Source organism: Pan paniscus, chromosome 8 (assembly GCF_029289425.2).
Source record: "Pan paniscus chromosome 8, NHGRI_mPanPan1-v2.0_pri, whole genome shotgun sequence".
Classification (NCBI taxonomy): Eukaryota; Metazoa; Chordata; class Mammalia; order Primates; family Hominidae; genus Pan; species Pan paniscus.
In genome coordinates this window covers 92,907,210-92,923,274 of record NC_073257.2, presented here as the reverse complement: position 1 = coordinate 92,923,274, position 16,065 = coordinate 92,907,210, and positions in this window count along the sequence as shown.

Below are 16,065 nucleotides of genomic sequence, written 5' to 3'. Positions count from 1 at the left end.
ACAACATTGTATTTTAAAATCTGTCCATATGGCTTTATATCCATGCATCCCATTTTTATTATTCATTATAATGAATGTGGGCACCTCTGTTGCTCAACTCAAACTGTGTCATGATAAGCATTCTCACCCTTGTCTGCCTATGACCTGAGTGAGTGGGAGCCTGGCTCATATGGAATACCCATTCTTCATTTCTCTAAGTACTGCCAGATTGCTCTCTCAAAAGACAGTATGAATTTACACTTTCAATAGCTGTAACATATTTTTTCTCTATATCTTGGTCAACACCAGAAATTATTCAACATTCCAATCTTTGCCAATATTGGGTATAAAATTAGATTTCTTTTGAATTACATTTATCTGCTTATAACTAAGACTGAGAATCTTCTCAGTTTCTGTTAACTGTTCAAGTTCCTCATCTTTTCAAAGTCTAATAGTTGTAGTAGTTGGCAGTTAATGATGAAGTGACTAGCAACTCAAGTTAAATATCTCAGGGTAAGCTTCTGAATCCAAGTTATGGTGTCTCAACTATATTTAAATTAGCAGCTCATTGTCTGTCTTCCTAGCTGGGACTGATATTCATTCAGATGCACTAATCTAACTGTATGGGTTTTTCACCTTGCTGTTCACTCTGATTGATCAGATACTACTTTTAATTATGCAATATCTATATCAAATGAGCTGTTGATTATTTTTAATATTATCCTTGTTTCTAGCACCTAAAATGAAACAAAAGTCTTCTCATACCTTCCTTCTATCTCCCATAAAAACATTTTAATAGCAATGTAACAAAATTATCTTAAACATTTGCATCTATGCCTATAAATTTGAAAATCAGCAAGGCAGAGAAATGGAATTTGTGAGGAAATGGATTTGAAAGCTACAAAATAATTGCTCCTAAAATCAATAAGTGGCACTGTAAAATGGTTCAAACATTTGGAAAGAATTATAAAAATTCAAGTGATGGTTTCTTTGATCCAGCAATTGACTCCTAATTTGCTACCTGAAACAATTGCAAAGAAGAAAATTGGCTTCACCCAAAGATATTCACTGCAGTCACTCTATCTGGAGAGAAGAAAGTTATATTTAAAAAGAAGGTTAATTTGATACTAGTTAAAACTACATGCACCTGAGTAAAGCCCAAACATGGAATTTGTCATTTTATTTTTAATTTTAATTTTATGTTACTATTTTTGTTATTTTAATTGTAAGTAAAGATTGAAAAAAGATAATCATTGAAAAGACATAATGTTTACTTTTAAGACATAATAAATGTAAAACTATCTTAATGCTATTAAGCAAGTCTTAAGGGATAAATAGATGGAGCATGTTTGAACAAGGTAGAGGTGAACGATGAGAGAAATGATAGAGATCAGAAACTCTAACATGAAAATTCAGATTTTTAAGAAGAGCAATTTTGGTTTTATATATTATATGGATCTTCAAGAACTGATCTAAAATGAAATGTGTGTTGAGCATTCTATTAAGAATCAGCACAGTGTCAAGAAATGCTATCTGCATCCATAATTGTAAGACTCAAATTAAAATATCGACCCAACTTTGCCTCCTCAACATCTGAACAACGACTTGCTTGTTAAGCCTTATTTTCTCTAAGATTGCTGAGTTGCGATAAACAGGAAGCATTCAAAAAAGCAGGTAAAGATTTCTCTTTTAGCATGTGTGACCCCAATCCATCTTTTGAGTGAATTCTCAGTTTGTGTGAGAACATAACCCTGCTCTTACATAAATCCATATCTGAATGATGAAAGATAATGGATTAACTCTCTTCAGGTTTCATGATTGGAATAGCATGCTTACCTGTTTAAATAGGAACCCCTGAATGTCGACTAAAAATGTTGACGTGTTCATACATTGCAACTATATATCTTCCATGAAGAGAGTTCTATAGCTGCTGGACTAGGACTATGAAGATGGAAATGGTATTGTCTGTATACTGATGATTCCTAAATATTAATTCCCAATTTAAAACTCTCTATCTCTGGAACTCAACTCATACAAATCAATTACCACCTGAGCCATTTCCAGCCAGGTGTCTTAAAAACACCTGAAAAAAATTGGGTTCTATACTGAATACATCACTTTACTGTGCAAATATGCTCTCCAAAATCTCTGTCCCACTGAGTGACACCACTGTCTCTACCTTGCCTCCCAAGCCAAGTGATTCTTGGTTTCTCACTCTCCCTCACTTCTCACAGTAAAACTCTCACCAAATCCTGTTATGTCATCTATGTATCAGTATAATCCATCCAGTTCTCATCTGGAGACTTACCCATACTTGGTAATTTTAAATGGGACTTTTAATGGGACTTACCATACTTGGAAATAATTGAATTTTTATATATTAATTTGCTTAAATCACTGAACAATAAGCTCTTTGTAGTTGTTGTTTTGCATATAATTGTGTTCCCAGAATCTAGCCCAGTGTCTAGCATATAGTAAACATCACATAAACATTTCACAATCACTGAAACTTTCAAGTGATGAAACTTGAAAATAAATCAAAATGCACAGAAGATAAAATTCTACTAAAAGGTAAAATATTTTCAAAAGCTGAAGATACAGATGAATATAAACAGAGTCCATTTGTTTCATCTGACCTTTTAAATAAAATATGTATTCACTCCTTTTTGTGCTGAAAACTGTGTTGTATATGCCTGTAAAATGTGTTTCTTTATAACAACTCTATAAGTTCCTTACACGTCAAGTACTAAAGATTGAAAAAGATCAGGTACCTCACAAATAACGGTATCTCCAATATTATCATACTTGTTTTTCACTAAACCCTTGGGAAATAAATGGGGATTTTAAAAATATTATTATTTTACAAATAAGAAATAAAGACTTAGAGAAAATAAAAAATCAAATGCAAGTTTCCTTGGTTTTTATTCAAAGTTATTAATATTATGACATTTATAAAACAGATTGTCAAAGGGCTGGCTAATGCCAGCCAAACCTACCTAGAAGATGATGGAGAGAGAAAAACACTTCTTGTTTCATTTTAAGAATGAATCCATGAGTCATAGCCATAACTGCATTTTCCAAACTACACCTCTAGATGATTTACCTGGTAATATATCCAGAAAATTTGCCTTGTTGTATTAAAAATTGTGATTAGAATTGACTTCTTAGTATTAAAGTGATAAGTTAAAATAAAAAATTAAATGGGCATATCTGAATTTTTGCATTACTCCACATAGCACAAAATCATACGAGGGGATGTTATTTTGGGTAGAAAAATTCCATGCAAAAAAAGGGATTTTATCACTGTATTAGTCCATTCTCATGCTGCGATAAAGAAATGCCCAAGACTGGGTAATTTATAAAGAAAAGAGGTTTAATTGACTCACAGTTCAGCACGGCTGGGGAGGCCTCAGAAAACTTACAATCATGGCGGAATACAAAGCAGAGGCAGGCACTTTGTTCACAAGGCAGCAGGAGAGAGAGTGAGTGTTAGCCGGGGAAATGCCAGATGCTTATAAAATCATCAGATTTCATGAAAACTCATTCACTATCACATGAACAGCATGGGGGAAAACATGATTCAATTCCCTCCACTTGGTCTCTCCCTTGAGACATGGAGATTATGAGAATTACAATTCAAGATGAGATCTGGATAGGGACACAAAGCCTAACCATATCAATCACCAAAACACAAAGATATTTGAGTTTTGGTTTGTATCTATTCCTTACTGGAAACTTGTACTAGCAGTTTTAGTTCAATCTATTGGAAATTTGGTAAAAAGTCACCAAGAAAAACACAGTACATTGTTCCTGACTGTAAATTCTGAATTTACAAAATGGGTCAGCAATGCTGACATGCATATTCATTGGTTTTTGTAGCAAAGTGATTTAGCAAACAGTTTTAGAAACCAAAATTTTGGATTCTAGTTCTATCTCCATAATGAGCTATTTTAGTGTACCTAAACAAGTTACATACATTGCCTAAACCTCAGTTTTATATTTTGTAGATTTCCTATGATTATTTCAAATACTATGCATCATACAGCTGACAAAGTGCCTGGCATATAAGATTTATTAATACATTTATCAGCAGTTATTAAGAGCAGAATTGTAAACTGTCAAAGGTAAGAGGGCCTTAATAACCACACACTCTACCCCTGCATTTTATCAGTTTGTAAACTGATTCCTAGAGAGTAGGAAACAGGTGATCCAAAGTCACGGAGGTAGGCTTTCAGTGCAGCAGTGAGTTTTAAGCTTTGCAGTGCATCAGAATTACCTGGAGGGCTAATTGAACCACTGGTTGCTGGGCCAAAGATTTTTGCATTTCTAACAAGTTCCCAGGTGTTGCCAGTTCTGCTAGTCCAGGGACCACACTACAGTGATCTTTCCACTACACTCCACTAACCTACTTCATATCCTTGTGGTAATCAGGGTGGATTGATGTCCACACCAGTCAGCCTAGGCTTTGTGTTTCATGAGTCAGAGTTGGGAAAACTTTTTTACATGTAAATTAGTTTTATTACATGTTAACACATTACATTCATCAGCCTAAAGATTAATAAATTAAGTCTATGTAGCTTCCTTAAGGTCTTACACATGGGAAGGGACAGAGCATGACTTCAACACCTGCCTGTGTGACATCACAGCCTACGGCCTTACTCCTGTTTCAAATCTGGCATTCTTTCCAATATCCTGCACTGAGTAAAACCCTACTCCTCAATGGGCAGTATTAACAAGCATCAAATTGGTAGTAGGGGTAGAGGTGAAGATTGTGCATTTAAATGACACCTGCCTTTGGGAAGTCAGAAACCACTGGGGAGACAGACATGCCCTCAGTAGAAACTAAAGCACACAGTGGTTCAAGGCTGCACCATAGGAAGTATTAAGCAAGGGCAGGTGGTAGAGGGAAGAACAGTAGAGCTTGGGTGGGGCTCAGAGGTAGAATAATATATTTGGAGGCAGTCCAGCTACAGGAAGGCATCACGAAGAGCCCTGAGTTGAACCTCAGCCCCAACACCTTCCATGGGGTCACCTGGAGCAAGGCATATTGTCTTTCTGTATCTTTTTTTCTCTTCTGTAAATGTGGGATTATGATAGTGTCTGCCCCACAAGGCAAGTACCAGGCTGTAAGCCCTATTGAGACAGCCAGGTAGGAGGGTGTCACTGGAAAAACTACAACAGGCCTGCGCACTTAGGTGGAGCCTCAGGACGTTTCCCATTTGCAGCGGGGAGGATGCTGGCCCATCCTCTTCCTGTGTGGAACCTGAGATTCAAGCTGTGGGTGGGAAGCCCTCTAGCAGGGACTCAGGCCTAGTGAGAGTCCCTGTCTCCCCCTTTTCTTCCTTTTCACCCAATGAAACACTGCTTTACTCACCCTTCAAATAGACTGCAAGCCTAAATTTTCATGGCCGTGGGACGGACAAGGACCCCATCTTTAGCTGATAACTTTAGAGATTGTAACATTGGAATAAAGGAAAATGTATAGGGCTCATAAAGAGCTGAAATGTTCATTAATACCAAGCAAAACAAGAGTTAATTAAATGGACTGAACTCAGAAAGCTGAAGCAAATATTTTTGACTTCTGCTTAAAATATTACTGATCCTTGTTTTGTTTTTCAAAGTCAAAGAAACTTATTTTAAGCTATTTACAGCCTTTGATAATTGAGTAAGGTATACTCTCCTATGAACAAAATTTAGAGCATGTTTGTTTCTCTCTGCCTGTTTCCTCTAGAATTTGGAAACTATCTGTGAGTATTCTTATGGCAATACAGTTGTTTGCATCAGTGCAATAAGAATTCATTTTTCTTTTGCAACAGAACACAATTGGAGAAAGTGGTTATTTTACCAAGGCTTTGACTGGAAGGGTATGTGTCCCTTTAAGGAGTCAATCTCAACTTGCAGAGCCAATAAAAGCCCAGTGGGGAAAGTGGCCTCATACCCTTGCCTATACAGTCCCTGTACAGGGTTCCTGACCCGTGATCAGTAAAGAATGTCACTTTCTAACAGGTCTAGGAGCTCCAAGTTTATCTTGGGACCTTAAGAGGAGAGAATCACCCAACTCACAGGTGTTTGAGGATACAAACCCATTGTTGGGCTCAGCTTTAAAAGGTCTTATCTGAGATTCCTTGTGGAACAAACTTCCATCAAAGCCAATCCAAAAGTCCTATGTAGAAATAATTATTCTTGCTGCACTTTATGCAAATAATCAGGCCAAGTATAAGACTAAAGTATATTTTGCAAACGACTCGGTCCTATTAAGACTTGGGTTTTTTTTTTTTTTAGCAAAAATGAGGACTAGGGAGAGAAAAATTATGTTTCAAAACCTATGGATTTGTCATTAAATTCTAAACTCACTAGTTTTTAAGTTTTTACCTACATTTTAGACTAACCCTGCTTGTTCCTGTGAACCAACCAGAAATCTCCAGCTGCAGCTCAGAAAGAACAAAAGGGGTGGGTAATGTAAAAATCTGGATCAGTATTCCTGCAAATCTTGCCAGGTGATAGGAATAAATAAATAAACTCAGAGATTTCTTTTTGGGAAAGTAAGACCAAGGGAACGAACCAGAGCCAAGCACCATGCACCCAAATCCTAGCAAGCATAACTATAGCTACCAGTTATCTGGGTGCGTCACAAGACATGCTTTCCTCTCTTTTTTTGGAGGAGGACTCAGGTCCACAGTTTCACTTTAGCATTTGGCTTATGATAAGGAGTGCATGCAACCCCCTGAGATATATTTTTATCCCAGACTCAATTCCAAGCTTTGGGTCAAAGCCCTAGGAAAGAAAACTGGATCTGAGGAATCCAGAGGCAAATGGTAACAGAGGTTAAAAGGCACAGCACAGGTGAGTGTGGCTGATTGCTGCCGATTAAGCCAACCCCATCATTCCTGCTTCATGGATAAAGGCCGCGTTAGTATCCATGGCATAAATGAGGTCTAGATAACTCCAAGGCTACTGACAGCAGCGGGGAAAGAGGCATAGGTCAGAGCAGATAATTCCTATTCTCTAGGCCCTCCCCGCTTCATGGGTGCAAGCCGCCTTTACACCCGTGGCGGCGCCTGCCAAAGTCACCAGAACTCACGGATGCAAGGATGGAAGAAGGAAAAAGGACGCTCTTTCCCTCTCCCTTACATACTCTGGGTATCTGCTAGGAATAGAAAGGAACTGGGGATGCCTGCTCCCATCTTTCTAGATGGGCAGCCATTAATCTTCAGTCTGTACCCCTTTTGAATGCAGCATAAACCTCTGGGACTCCTTTGAAAAAGAATGCCTTCTATTTTCTTCCCTCCTTCTCAGTTCTCTCTTCACTAATAGGTAATTGTGTCTCCATAATATGGGACACTCTCCTCAGATGCATCCTCCAAACTCGAAGGAGTTAATTTCCCAAAGTTTTTTGTTGTTGTTGTTGTTGTTGTTGTTTTTTGAGATAGGGTCTCACTCTGTCGCCCAGGCTGGAGTGCAGTGGCACGATCTCAGCTCACTGCAACCTCCGCCTCCCAGGTTCAAGCGATTCTCCTGCCTCAGCCTCCTGAGTAGCTGGGATTACAGGCACGTGCCACCATGCCTGGCTAATTTTTGCATTTTTAGTAGAGATGGGGTTTCACCATGTTTGTCAGGCTGGTCTCGAACCCCTGACCTCATGATCCGCCTGCCTCAGCCTCCCAAAGTGCTGGGATTACAGGCGTGAGCCACCGGACCTGGCCAATTTCCCAAATCTTAAACCTACTGGTTTAGGATTGGGCTCAGGGGAAGGGAACCCAGAAGCCCAACATGCCGGCAGAAGAGTAAAGTTTCTTTGCCAAAGTTTTGGCTTCCCTCTCCCTGTGCAAACTGGTAAAAGGCCTCAGAATTTTTTATCTGTCCTTACCTCCCCTTTGTTTCATTTTGATAGATGTTTTCTGATAACCCGGTTTGTCTGTTCTTGCCTTCAGGCCAGCAAACTCCAAACGGTAATACAACCAGAGCCTTGGGCGATGGCCCCTTTGGCTGGGGACTCTTAACTAGGCCTCTGAGGGATCTCTGACTGCTTTTTTCCCCCCAAAACAGTGCCCCCTGTCAACAGGAAGCAGTTAAGATCTTTCTTCCTCCTTATTCTTAATCTAACAGCAGTTAGATGTACTTCTTTACAGGAGTGAATGAGACAGCCAGGTTGGCGGCGGGGGGCGGGGGGCGGGGGGTGGTCCCTGAAAAAACTCCAACTGGACTGCGCACTTGGGTGGAGCCTCAAGACATTCGCTGTTTGCAGTGGGGAGGAGCCTGCCCCCTCCTCTTCCTGTGTGGAACCTGAAATTCAAGCTGCAGGCCGGAAGTGCTCTAGCAGGTACTCTGGCCTAGCTCTGAGAGTCCCCGTTTCCCCCTCTTCTTCCTTTCCACCCAACAAAACCCTGCTTTACTCACCCTTCAAACCATCTGTGAGCCTACATTTTCATGGTTGTGGGACGGACAGGGACCCCGTCTTTCGCTGAACTAAGGAAAAGTCCTGCAACACTGTAAAAGATAGAACTAGATTTTTGTTTTTATATTTTCCTTCCTATTTTTCCTCAACAGTGGTTCACCAGGACCTGGCAAAGTATAAGCCATATTGTAGACATTCTATAAACATTTATTAAATAAGCTAATGAGAACAGATATGGAAATTCAATTAGATAATAGATGCAATGAGTTAGAACAGGACCTCGTTCTTAGTAAGACCCTCAATGGATGCTACTTATTGTTATCATTTTTATTAGATGGTAGAAATGAGTATTGTAAAATCAAAAGATATCTGAGACAAGTCTCAATTAATTAAAAAGCTTATTTTGCCAAGGTTAAGGACATGACTGTGACACAGCCTCTGGAGGTCCTGACAACATGTGCCCAAGATGGGCACATGTTGCCCAAGGGCTAAGACTTGGTTTTAGACATTTTAGGGAAACATAAGACATAAATCAGTACATATAAGATGTACATTGGTTCAGTCTGGAAAGACAGGACAACTGGAAGCAGGGGCTTCTAGGTGATAAGTGTATTCAAAGATTTATAGGTGCATTCAAAGATTTTCTGATTGGCAATTGGTTGAAATATTATCCAAAGACTCAGAATCAATAGAAAGGAAAGATCTGGGTTAAGGGCTTGTGGAATCCAAGGCTCACATCATGCAGATGAAGCCTCCAGGTAGCAGGCTACAGAGAGAATAGATTATAAATATTTCTTATCAGACTTAAAGGGTCTGTTCCATCAGTCTTAATGTCTGTGTTGATGTTAATGGTTTTCAGGCACATCCAATTCCCCCTTCCCATTATGGTCTGAACTAGTTTTTCAGGTTAACTTTGGAATGTCCTTGGCCAAAAGGAGGGGTCCATTCCAATAGTTGGGAGGTTAGTGTTTTATTTTTGGTTCACAGTATCAAAGAATGAAAAACTTAATAAGTAAAGATATGAGGACCTAAAGTTATGTCAACACAACTGTTTATGAATTGGTTACATGATTAAAAATAGCATTTTCTTTTTTAAAAGATCACTTGCTTAATACATCAGTACTAACATAACAAAGTCTAAATCCTCACTACTGTGTTTGATACTTACATACACAACTGCATACGTACGCTAAATTACTAAGTATGCTAAATTACTAAGTACAACTGCATAAGTACGCTAAATTACTAAACTACTAAGTAATATCCTATGTTTTTATTCCTATTGTTATTTATCAATCTTCTTTGTTCACTCTGAGAAAGGAATTACTGCATAATCACCATGGTATGGCCAGCCTCATGTCTATAAAACTCTTTCTCTACTACAATGCTGGGGTCTTTCTTTATGCAGTGGGCAGAAATAACCTCTCAGATGGTTACAAATTTGGAGTCTTGTCCAGAATTGCCCTTGTGGCTCCCTGGCTGCAGTTCAGTAGCCCCCCACCAGCAAAGAATCCAGAGGCCAGCCCAAGTGGCTGCCTAGATTGGAGACTGACTCTGGCACCATCTCTACCTGTGGGGCATTGCCCACCCATGATGCATGGATTTAATTGCAGGAGAGAAATCGTTCCTAGAAAGAGATTTTTAAACTGGTCTGGTGGGTATTCTAGGTGCTCCCAACATCTCCTTCCTTCTCCTGATTGGTTCAGCTCCTTAGGGGTCTTGGTTCAGCTTCTTTGGAGGTCTTGGTTGGCTCTACCTGAATAGTAGGAATAGTCTTGGTTCAGGAGATTTTTCCTCAATTGAGAAGTTTTGGGGAGATTGCTCACATGGAGAACAGGAGTTTAGTTTGAAGGAATACTCATGAAATTCTTGTTTAGGGATCTTGGTTTGGAAGATCTCCTGTCTGTCTTATCTTTGTGTGTGTGTCTGTACATGTGGAGGGGATCTCTAAAGAAATTGCTGATGGAGGTCAGCAGGCCTAACTCAAAGAACCCTCTTTAAGTCTGTTCACATTCAATGAACCCTGAAAGAATTGTTAGTGGAAGCACAACAGGCCTGACTCAAGGTGACCATTTTCTCCGTCATCTTGTCCATAGTCCTGCATTTCTGGTTGGAAGTTATCCCTCCCCTCTTTGAGGGGATCAAAGAAAATAGGGACTCATGGGGGCAAGTTTGAACCCTGCTAGGTTAATATTGGGTACTAAGCACGGTGACTAGTGTCTGCTTTGTTACAGTATTTTATGTCAGCTAGGATGGAAAATGTTAACTTGGTTCCCCCATGCAGCCTGTTTGGTAACATCTTGTAAAATCGAGAGGGTTTTGCCTATCGTTCCATGAAACAGAAAAAAAGTAATTTTCCTTTACAACTACGGTGCAGCCAGCAGGGTCACTAGGGCCACTCAGGAAAGGGAACTCAGAAACCTGGCATGCTGGCACAGGGTAAGAATTTCTTACCAGTCAGGTTTCTATCCTCTCGCTCTTTCTGTGCAAACTGGTTTAGTGAATGTTAAGAAATCACTGTTTACTAATGAGAAAAAGGATTTATGAGGCTAGTCTGAGGCTGTAGTGAATCTGATGTACCTTGTGCTACGAATTTGTCTTTCTATGCTGTTCTGTCTTAAAGAACGGTACCACAGGATAGAACATGGGCTTAGGACCCGTACAAGCCCACTGTTCAAGCCAGCCTATCAGACTGGTCAATTACAAACTTTGCTGTGGGTCCTGGAAACAAAAACCAAATGTAGTCTCCCTCTTGTTTTACATCCTTGAGGGTGTGACTTTGTGACCATGTGAGGGTACTCTCTCTTGAGCTCCACCATCCAGAGCACAGGAAATTTCGAGGCCATGTCAGGACCGGGAGTCAGAGATGAGTGAGCACACTCTTCATCATGAATGTGTTGAGCCCTTGGGTGAATTTTGTCTGAAAAGGTCCCATCCCTATAGGGCTCTTGTCATCTCTTGCTATCTTTTTTTTATTTTCTCTCTCTTTTTTTTTTTTTTTTGGAGACAGAGTCTTTTTCTATCACCCAGGCTGGAGTGCAATGTCGTGATCTCAGGTCACTGCAACATCCACCTCCCAGCTTCAAATGATTCTCCTGCCTTAGCCTCCCACGTAGTTGGGATTACAGGCACCCACCACCACACCCAGCTAATTTTTGTATTTTTAGTAAAGACGAGGTTTTGCCATGCTGGTCAGGCTAGTCTCGAACTCCTTACCTCAGGTAATCCGCCCACCTCAGCCTCCCAAAGTGCTGGGATTACAGGCCTGAGCCACCACGCCTGGCATCTCTTGTTATCTTAAGCCCATTTTTGAGAGTAAATTCTTGGGGATCATGGAGATGCCTTTTCTACCCCCTTTCTGGAAATACCTTTTGTTTATATCGTAAAAAACCTGGAAAGATCTCAAAAGGCCAATCTACAATAGTGGTGTTACTTGCAGGAGTAGTTGGTAAAATTGCATATCTTAAAACCTCCAGAATAATGGCTGACAATCATTTATATCTGCACCTTGGCAGAACTCAGGCTCCGTTTCACCTCCCAGCTTGCTGACCTCCCATTAGCATTACAAAAGCAGTTGAGTTTTGGGCAAGGCCTATTATCATTTACACTGTAGCCTAAACATCTTGCAAAGTTAGTTCAGCCCAATAACCCAGGAAAAATTAAGGGAAAGGCAAGATGGGGGGTGGGTTAGCTTAGCTTACTATAACAATTTTTCTTACTGATACGATTTTTGCAAAGGCGGTTTCAGTTGCACTGAGAGACTTATACACTTTAATCTTTGTGCTGAAGAAACAGTTTCATTATCATTGATTTAGTAGTAAAGGTAAAAGTTTAGCTATGCTCCCTTTTCCTGTTTTCGTTGTCCTTCAAGAGTTGTTTGGTTTTGTGTGGAGTAGCAGTTCTTTAGGTTTGCTTTTTTTGTTTTTCATTTACAAGTTTAAACTCTTCGACTGTAGAGTAAACTTCAGAATATGTATATATTTCTTCTTACAAAGAAAAGGATTTCTTAGATAACTTGAACTGTAGACGAAAGAACACCAAATTCAAGCAAAGATTTTTTTGTGTGTTAAAACTTCCATGTGATATTTAATGTGCCTTATCTTCTTACTTTATTTTACAGGCTTAAAAATCATGAGGGAAATCAAACTTTATCTTTTAACGGGTAAATGCCAAAGGAAGTCCTTTATTAGTTGGTGCTAAGACTTCGGATGTATTTTTTTTTTGCGGTGGTGGTGGTGGGGGAAATAAGTAGCAAGATAATTTAGCTAGAGCTTATAAAAGAAGTTAGTATTTTAGTTTCCAATGAGCTCATTATTTTGCATTTTCTCCATTGCCATGGAATTCATATTTAACTGTAGCAAGTAACCAGAGGTGTCACTGCAAAATAAGTCATGTGGTTCAATAACAAATCTTTGTTTATTCTAAAATAAACATTTTTTGTTGTTGTTTATCTCATTCATTATTGTTACTTCTGTCAGAGGTGTTTGAAGAAGCGCAACTCCATCTTAAATAGGGGCTGGGTAAAATGAGTCTGAGACCTACTGAGGCAGGAAACTAGGGTCTGGATGCAGGGAACATAAGGCCAATTCACGCTTCAGCTATGACAGGAAATACCCTCTCCATAGGGCTTACGTGGAGTAAATGACTTCGTAACTTTACTTCATCCTCTCCCTTCATATAGGGCGTATTCCAAGTAACCAATGGAATCCTCTAGAGGGTATTTAAACTCCCAAAAATTCTGTAATGAGGTCCTTGAGCCCCTATGCTCGGGCCCACTCCCACACTGTAGAGTGTACTATCATTTTCAATAAATCCTTTATTCCTTCCTTGCTTTGTTTGTGTGTTTTGCCCAGTTCTTTGTTCAAGATGCCAAAAACCTGGACACCCTCCACTGGTAACACTACTGGGCTGCATTCCCAGAGAGTTGAGACATTCTAAGTCACAGCATACAATAGGAAGGAGTCTGGCATAAGTTGCAGGTCATAAAGACCTTGCTGATAAAACAAGTTGCAGTAAAGAAGCCGGCCGAAACCCATCAAAATCAAGATGGTGACAAGAGTGACCTCTAGTCGTTGTCACTGCTACACTCCCACCAGCACCATGACAGTTTACAAATGCTATGGCAACCTCAGGAAGTTGCCCTATATGGTCTAAAAAGAGGAGGCATGAATAATCCACCCCTTGTTTAGCATAACATCAAGAAATAACATAAAAATGCGCAACCAGCAGCCCTCAGGGCTGCTCTGTCTATGGAGTAGCCATTCTTTAATCCTTTACTTTCCTAATAAACTTGCTTTCATTTGACTCTATAAACTAGCCCTGAATTCTTTATTGCGCAAGATCCAAGAACCCTCTCTTGGGGTCTGGATCAGGACCCCTTTTCTGTAACACTTCTACTTAGTAACAAAATTTGTCTTGTGTACTTCAGCACAGGACTCAAAGTATCTCCCTGTGGTTCTATGAGAAAGGAACTGTCGGTAAGGAAAAATAATTTGCCCTTCCACCCTTCATAGGTTCTTAGCTGGGACTTCCTGTAACAAAAGACAAATTAACAAGAGAACATCAAACAGAAGTTTAATAACATGCATGCCTCCTGCATACATGGCAGATAACACAGAAAAAATTACTAAATCACTACAGTAGATTTTCAAAGAGAGTTCTTAGACTTTAGGTTCAAATATCCATTGTTCTTTGAAACAAAGAAAGAAAGGAGCGGGGAAAGGCCTATCTAAGCGTAAAACAAGAGTAAGATGTACTATGCAGATTTAACTGTGATGCCTTCTCTACTGACTAAGAGTCTTTAGTGAATTAGCCTTTTCTTTCTGGGACAGAGAGGGAGAGTTGAAAATTATTATTTTTATTATACACCTATAAATTTCTCTTTTACTTCTACAAAAGTAGAATGTCAAAGGTTTTTTAAAGTTTCTAAGCTCCTTGAATATGGTTGCTGATCATGATTCCTTGCAATTTGAAAAATTCTCAATAAACATTTGTGGAATTGTTTTGAATATAATTGATTGGCATAATGACATACTACTGTCTACAGTTAGCACTAAGAACAAATTAATGTAATTTACATCACTCCAAAAATGATCCTTACAAAGACTTGAGTGAGTATGTCATGGCATCACAGAATATGAGTTTAGGAATAACTTAAATTTCTAGAATTCCTCCATATTCACCTTCTTATAAAAGTCACAGAGTAAATGTTGCTGACACTGAATATTTCAGGTACATAATTTCTCTTCCTCCTCCTGTTGATGTTCCTCCCACAAACATGATTTAGTCTTTGGCCTCAATCTTGGTAACATGTTCTATAGTGGCATCTCACATTTTTTGGGAATTAGAAATAGCAGTTGATTTCTTAAAGATTGACATTCTTGTCATGCAACTGGTTATAAAATTTGTTCAAAGAAAAACTTGAGCTGAATTAAATTTAAAGGAGTTTAATTAAGCAATGAACTATTCGCAAATCGGGCAGCCTCTCAAGCCAGAGTAAGCTCTGAGAATCCAGCGCAGCCACGTGGCGGAAGAAGATTTATAAATAGAAACAGAAAATGACACACAAAAAATGGAAGTGAGGTACAAAAACAACTGGATTCGTTACAGCTTGATGTTTGCCGTATTTGAACATAGTTCAAATAGTTGGCTACATTTGCTTGGCCAAAATCTGTTGATTGACACAAGTGTAGGCTGTGGTCTTTTTACACCCGCACTTGTTATAGTTCACAATGTAACAAACTTAAAATATTTCAGGTCAAACTTTAAATATGTAAGGAGGCAGCTTTAGGCTAAACTTGATTTAACAAATTCATAAAGAGAGGAGGAACACTCTTATCCTATATTTATTTGAAATTTAAGATAGTTCTCTTTATTAAACATAAATATTTTCATTATATTATATTTGTGCCAGTTATTAAGTAACTGTCGCAGCTCCACACCAACTTTACCTAGCTCTGTAATGCTGGAGCTGAAACTCTGCAAACTGTACTCTTGCATTGCCAGCTGTATCTGTTAGGCTCTGCCAGAAGAGGACAGTAGAGGGAAGCTGGCTGGAGGAGAGGGAGATTTGCTCTTTCCTGTTTGCTTCTGGACAGCCTAGCATTAGAATGACCAACAACCACATCTTTCTTTTTTTATCCTGGCAGCAGCAATGGCAGCAGCTCTATTCAGTTTGCAATTTTTTCATCACTTACAAAACCAGCCTCATGCTCCCCTGACCTTACAGACACCAGGCAGACCAGCCTGTGCTCTGCCATGAGGGGTCTGAGTTTCAGCTTTGCAGGGCTCCTCTTTTAGGTTATTGTTTTAATAATTCACTTATTTCCTTTGCTCCCCCAGCCCTGGGAACGACAGTTGTTTCCTACAATTGCTACTACCCTGATATCTTAAATTTGGCTTTTTACCATTTCAGTTTCCTGCTAAACACCTTTGTATTGACTAAGATTCTTTTCTTGGCCAAACCTTAGTCAAACTCCCCTGAATCTTCTCTTCTACAGGGCCTGTTCATGTACTTTCTTTGTGGAGTCCAGTTTTAGCATGAATCCTGCTAGGTCAGCTTAGCAGAACTCTCAACCCTATGATACAGACAGGAGACAGGGAAATACTGGGTAGAGGAGGGTGGTTCTCCAGCAAAGGCCCCACCCTCACACCTGGATACCCATGGCCCTAAATTCCTGTTTTCGCACCCA